This window comes from Cryptomeria japonica, chromosome 11, assembly GCF_030272615.1.
Source record: "Cryptomeria japonica chromosome 11, Sugi_1.0, whole genome shotgun sequence".
NCBI classification, from domain to species: Eukaryota; Viridiplantae; Streptophyta; class Pinopsida; order Cupressales; family Cupressaceae; genus Cryptomeria; species Cryptomeria japonica.
The window spans coordinates 245143036-245149484 of record NC_081415.1 but is presented as its reverse complement, the minus strand read 5'-3'; the positions used below and the strand labels follow the sequence as shown (position 1 = coordinate 245149484).

At 37.8% G+C, this 6449-nt stretch overlaps 1 long non-coding RNA gene across 2 annotated transcripts; it reads left to right on the top strand.

The window, feature by feature from the left end:
• Nucleotides 1-403: 403 nt before the first annotated feature.
• On the top strand, nt 404-5682 carry LOC131859732 (uncharacterized). Of its 2 annotated transcripts, XR_009359313.1 has the most exons (5): nt 404-1119; nt 2615-2679; nt 2831-2937; nt 3049-3308; nt 5014-5682. It is a non-coding gene; the product is annotated as an uncharacterized LOC131859732 (long non-coding RNA). The 2 variants fall into 2 exon arrangements; XR_009359312.1 differs by lacking the exon at nt 5014-5682 and having other exon boundaries at nt 3049-3550.
• Nucleotides 5683-6449: the final 767 nt, after the last annotated feature.

Sequence of the window (6449 nt, the reverse complement as noted above, 5' to 3'; positions counted from 1 at the left end):
GGAAGAAAGGACGTGCATCTTCTGCAATATGAGGGTGGTGGAAACGAAATGACATTTCATAAAAGCATGTGCAGCGTATGGCGATATCCGCAATCAGTTTGCTAACGAATTAAAGGTGGATAACTTGAATGAGCTTTTTGAAGAGACAAGAATCCATAAAACAACAAGTTTCGTAAATAAAAATCCACAACAAGAGAGTCAATATAGAAAAGAACTTGAAAACGGGCTAGCATGTTTCATCTTGGTCTCTTAGATCGTTGAGTCTCGTAGACGTCATTAAAATTCCTTCATTCATTGGGTCTCGTGGACGTCATTAAAATTCCTTCATTCATTCATTCACCTTAAAGTGCTTTGAATTTTAAATGTTTTCAAAAGTTAAATGGTGAAAACGCTGAAGGAAACATCGCGACTAACACAACTCTTGACAGGAACCCGATACTGGTGCTTCTCCAAGCTTTCATAATAGCAGCAACAAGGGTTCTGCGATTGGGGCTTTGACTCGTATTACTCTTAATTCGTTTTCTCCAGTACCTTGAAATGTTGTAATCCAAAGCCCATTCGGCAAGGACTCCTTCAACTAAAGGGTTAGTGACAACGGTCCTATGATTGGGGTCTTGACCGGAGGGATCGCTATGCTGGGTATTATTCTTGTTCTATTACCCAGCATAGAACAAGAATAATACCCAGCATAGCGATCCCCTAGTTATGGTGCCAATCAAACGGCCTTGCTGAATGGGCTATGGATTACAACATTTGGATTGGAATTCGACAATAGCAGATTGTCAGAGAGAAAACACATTTTTTCATATGAGAGAACGCACCAATATTGAGGAGCCTGAAAGTGAGTAGAGATTTGGAGGGTGTTGCAGATTGTCAGCTCCTCTCGAACATTACGAGGCAATAAAAACCTAATTTGCATGGAATGCAAGCTGCAGATACAGGTGGTAGTTTTTTTGGACAGTGGCAAAGAGGGTGTTACGTGTTTTGCATGTAGTTGTTTGGACGATTGGTTATCAGGTCAATTGCATTAAGGCGCATTCATTTGGGTCATTTTCCCGGTACCAAATTTTGTGCCTGCTGCAAGGAAGGGAGGCGGCTTATAGAACAAGCAATACACAGGTATGAACATGCAAACTTGTAGATTCATGCCCTAAAAATGGAAGGTACAGAGGTTCTATTAGTAGCAATGTGCCATTCATTCTTTTTCTCCTGGAGATTATGAGTCTTTCATTTCTTTCCATTCTATTCGTAATCAAAGATTTAATGTCTGTAATTAGGATTGTACTTTATTTATGCACTTCATTAAAAAAAATGGTGCCAGAGAAATCCACAATTGGTACCACATATTCTATGGCCACTCAGAACGATCAAACTAGATCTTAGCAATGTCCATTAGCTTGTTAGGGTGCTGTACCCTTGACCTAAAAGCCCTCCTTCCTTAATTTGAAATAGTACAATATTAATCAGGAATGTGCTGAAAGTATTTTGGGTCACAATTTTCACCATGTAATAGCTTTAGTGATGGAAATAGGGTTAATGTCAATGCATTATCATTATCTCATTAAATATGCCAAGTAACTTAAGTTTGGTTTCTCAATTGAACAATGGTAGTTCCATCCTGTCCAGAATTAAACATAAACTACTTGGGCATTTATTTTTAGTTTATTTAACCAAGTTCATTGTCCTTGGCCTGGTAGGGTTTAGAAGCTGGGAATTCTCAGCCTGTGAGAGAATCCAGACGACGGATGGAAAACTCTCTCAAAACTCCCCCAGGTTTACCCACTAGACCTCAAATATTCCATTAATGTGGCAAACTTTCCTCAAATTACCTCTAGACCACGATTGTTTGATTCTTTTTATTTTTAATATGTAGCTAAATATAAACGAATGGTTCTTTAGCTCAGTGACAGAAAATTCTAAGGTAACACTACCTTATCATCTAGAAAAAAATACAACATTTTGTTGTATTTTGGGCAGATGAATATCTCCATTTGTTAGAATTACAGTCAATTTGAAGGGCAAAAAATTGACCTGCAAGATCTGAATTGATTTGCCAGAAAGATAGTTAGCATTCCATTTCAGATACTGCCACGTCCTCTTCATACACAAAATGTCGAAAGATGTGCTCTCTTGTAATTAGTTATGTGAAGTGGAATGCTTTTCAGTAGAGGCAATGAACTTACTTTTTCTGCCAGCAAATTGATGACCTTTTCCTCCTAAAGGCTAATAGCTTGTTATTTTATATGTAGTTGGATATTGGTTACAATGACCCTATGTTTATTTCCTTATAGCCAGTATGGTTTTGACAAGGGAGAAATTGGATGACTCTTCATTGTCGGGTTTGGATCATCGATTCTATTTGGAACAATTGTGGGATCACTAGCTGATAAACAGTGAGATATTCACATAAGCAAATGCATATTTGCACTATAGTTGTGGATCGTGGAACCTCTCTTCAAGAGAGCAATTAAATAAAATACATACTACAGTGTTATTCTCTGTATCTGCAGGGGTCGTAAGAGGGAATGCATAACATATTGCATAACTTACATTTTAAGTTGTTTTACAAAGCATTTTCCTGAGTACAAAGTCTTGATTCTTGGTCACATTCTAGGAGGAATTGCTACATCTCTTCTATTTTCAACTTTCAAATCATGGCTTGTTGCTGAACATTTCAAGGTAACATCTAGTTGTATTTGATTATAAATTTCTAATAATGCATAACAAAGCATGTTTAGTGAGGTGATTTCATATAACTATTAGATCTGAAAGAATCATCTAGGTTTGTGTTATTATTTTCTTATTACTGAAGCTTTCTGCTTTTTTGCAGAGGGGTTTTGATCCATAATGGCTGTCATTGACATTCTCAAAGGCAATGTTGTTGGGCAAGGATTTACTCACATAGTTCATGGGTGCTTCTTTTGGCCATTGCTTCTGGTAAGTTGTTAGGCATATGTTAATATGTAAATATCATACTTTTATGAAATCTCTGTAAAATAAATTGAAATATGTAAACCTTTTTCTCTGACAAGTTTTAATGGTGTGTAGGGATTAGATGACAAAATTGTACTTCTAGGAGCTATACAATCATTATTTGAAGGTTCAATGTACACATTTGTGTTTCTTTGGAAACCTGCTTTGAGTCCAAATGAATAGGATATTCCTCATGGGTTCCTATTTGCTAAATTTATGCTGGCTTCAATGATGGGAAGTTCACTGGCCTCTAGACTTTTGGCTCGCCCAGCACTCAAGGTGGAAAGCTACATGCAGATTGTCTTTGTTGTCTTTGTTGCAGCATTACTCCAAGTGTATGTCATTGCTAAACTGCCTCTTTTGTCTTCTTGGTTTTTGATTGTACATGAGCATCTTGGATATCCAAGTTTTTTTCCTTGCCTGTTTAAAATAGTTTTTCTTGGAAGCCAGCACAGAAAAGGTGAAGTATTACAACAGAAGAATTTCTCCAACTTCTTAGATTTTGTGTATTTAAGGCTTGTGTGGGGATATTCAGGCCCTCAATAATGAAAATGCGATCACAAAATATTCCCGAGGAGGCTCGGAGCGCAATTATGAACTTTTTCTGCATGGCTTTGAACATATCTGTTTGTTTTATGCTATACAATGGAAGCCCACAAGATCTTAGTAGCTATTCTGCTAATATAGAATAACATTTTGTATTGACTAAGGATTAATATTTTTTTGCAATTTAATTTTTGTCTTGGCATGAGTCGTTTGTTTCACCTGGATGTGAGTTACTTGGAAACTTAAAATCTTTCTTGTAATTAGATTTCTACATTTTTGTAAGGTCAATGCCTTCCTAATCACAATCATTTATGATTGTGTTCAATCTTCCTCTTCATTGCCGCAATTCTCTAGAGGTGACTCGTGGTGGTTGCTGAGAGTCACAAGTCAACTAAGTTGTAACTTTGTACATCAAGAATCATGTGTTCTTTAAATTCCTGTATTTTTAATAACCTTTATTTTGACCCTTGTTTACTCTATTGGTTGGTTGCAGAATCTCTAAAACCTCTTTGCATAACCTATCATCCAGAAGTTCCAAGCCTCTGGATGTCATCTCCATAAAAAGCCCATATGCCTCTTTCTCTTTGCCTACAATGCTACATGCCTTGATCAAACTATGAGTTTGTAAATCACTAAGATCTTGCAGTCCATTTTATTTTCATAGCAAAACTCAAGGTTCAGCAAATTTTTCCTAGTATGTTTTCATGTATATTGAGGCCCTATCAATGTTTTGCATACATGACTACCAAGCCACTGGCAACTATAACATCTGGCAAAAACCTCGATCAAACAAAAACAAAATTGTTCTGCCACTCTTTTGGCAGGAACTTCGCTGCTCTGCAGCTCTTGTTTGTATAACCTTTTTCTTTCTCATGCCCTCTCCTTAGCTCTTGTACGCAGCTCTCAGTCTTCCACTCTATTGCTCATACGGCCTCTGTTCCATTCCCTCTCATACGGCCTCTGTTCCATTCCCTCACCCACCAATCTGCTGTTCTTTCTGTTGAGACATGGACCAGCTAGGACTCGAACCTAGGACCTTCCATACGCTGCTGGAGTGCTCTACCACTGAGCTACTGGCCCCTCTTGGACCAGTCCATCGTTGGTCCGGACGTGGTTTATTTCCAACACCAACATCCCCCTTAAGCCACATCTCTCGTGTGCTTGGGGCTCCTAGCCTGGACCTGGTTCTGATACCATGTTGAGACATGGACCAGCTAGGACTTGAACCTAGAACCTTCCATACGCTGCTGGAGTGCTCTACCACTGAGCTACTGGCCCCTCTTGGACCAGTCCATCGTTGGTCCGGATGTGGCTTATTTCCAACACCAACACTTTCTTTTGTCCTCTCTAAATAACTCTGCACATTTTAAGCATCTTGGCTTTATCTTGCACCTTTACAATTCACCTTAAAGTTCTTTGAAATTTTGAATGTTTTCAAAAGTTAAATGGTAGAAAAGCTGAAGGAAACATGGCGACTAACACAACTCTTGACAGATACCCGATACTAGAGTATATGCTCCTCCAAGCTTTCACAATAGCAGCAGCAAGGGTCCTGCGATTGGGGCCTTGACCGGAGGGGTTGCTATGGTGGGTATTACTCTTGATTCTTTTTCTCCAGTACCATGAAATGTTGTAATCCATAGCCCACTCTGCAAGGACTACTTCAACTTAAGGGTTAGGGTTAGTGGTAAGGGTCCTGTGATTGGGACTTAACTGAAGGTTTCGCTATGGTGGGTATTACTCTTGTTCTAAAAATTTACCCAACATAGCGGCCCCTCTAGCAATGCGCTAATCACAGGACCCTTGCCACTAACCCTTTAGTTGAAGGAGGCTAACTGAATGGGCTTTGGATTACAACATTTCACATCTGCACTTGGTCATGGAACTGCCGCTCCATCCACATCTACACTTGCCAACCAAACTGCTGCTCCATCCAGTACATCTGCACTTGCCAACCAATTCAGGTTTTGGGAATATCCTGCATGATATTAAACGGAAAAAATCAGGTTTGTTAGTTTTGAAAGGGAACTTGCTCATATTCTCTCTCAGTTGCAAGGATGGATTCATGTCAATTTTCTCTGTACAAAAGCATTTAATCAAACTTAAAATCTGGCTTTCGTTAAACTTCATGTCTACAATTTGTAATTTTTGAGAGTAAAATATCGATGGTAATTTATTATTTTCTGTGTCTTACATGAGAAGATGCAATTTGTTTTATTTTGTGATAAGCATGTGGTATTATAGAGATAAATTGTGCAGGTATGTATGGATGGGATTTTGCAAAATTATTCGATTTAACTTTTTTTTCCCGAATTAATGTGTATTTGCATTAATCTTTAGAATGCTCATTATTGAAAATATCTTAACATGTGTTGTAGAAACTCAAGTTCTATAAACTTTTCTATAAGTAAATTTTGATTATCAAGAGTAGTCTCTTATTACAATTTACATCTGATATCTTTTAAGATTAATGTTATTAGGTTTCCATAATTCATAGGTTTGTCCAATGTTGTTTTTGGGTTAGATTGTGTTACAGTAGTTTGCATCAACATTACGAATCACACTACTTGATCTATCATCATCTGATACCTTTGAAGAGTAGAAGATTTTACTCCAACTGAATCACACTACTTGATCTATCATCTGATACCTTTGAAGATTTTACTCCAACTGTAAGTATGCATCTCTGGGAATTTTCTTTGCGATATATTAAGCTAATTACCATGCTTCTGCTTCAACATGATTCCTTTCTAATGATATTCATCATTTCGACTTCAGTCTTTTTCCATGTTGCATGGTAAATAATCCCCTTTTGTTCTTTCCTCTGTCAGCATCCCCTTATCCCAGTTCCTATGTTATTTTCTTTTTCATAAATCATTTGTAGGATGTTGAGGTTACTTCTAGGTTTCCCTATTTATCATTCCTGGATT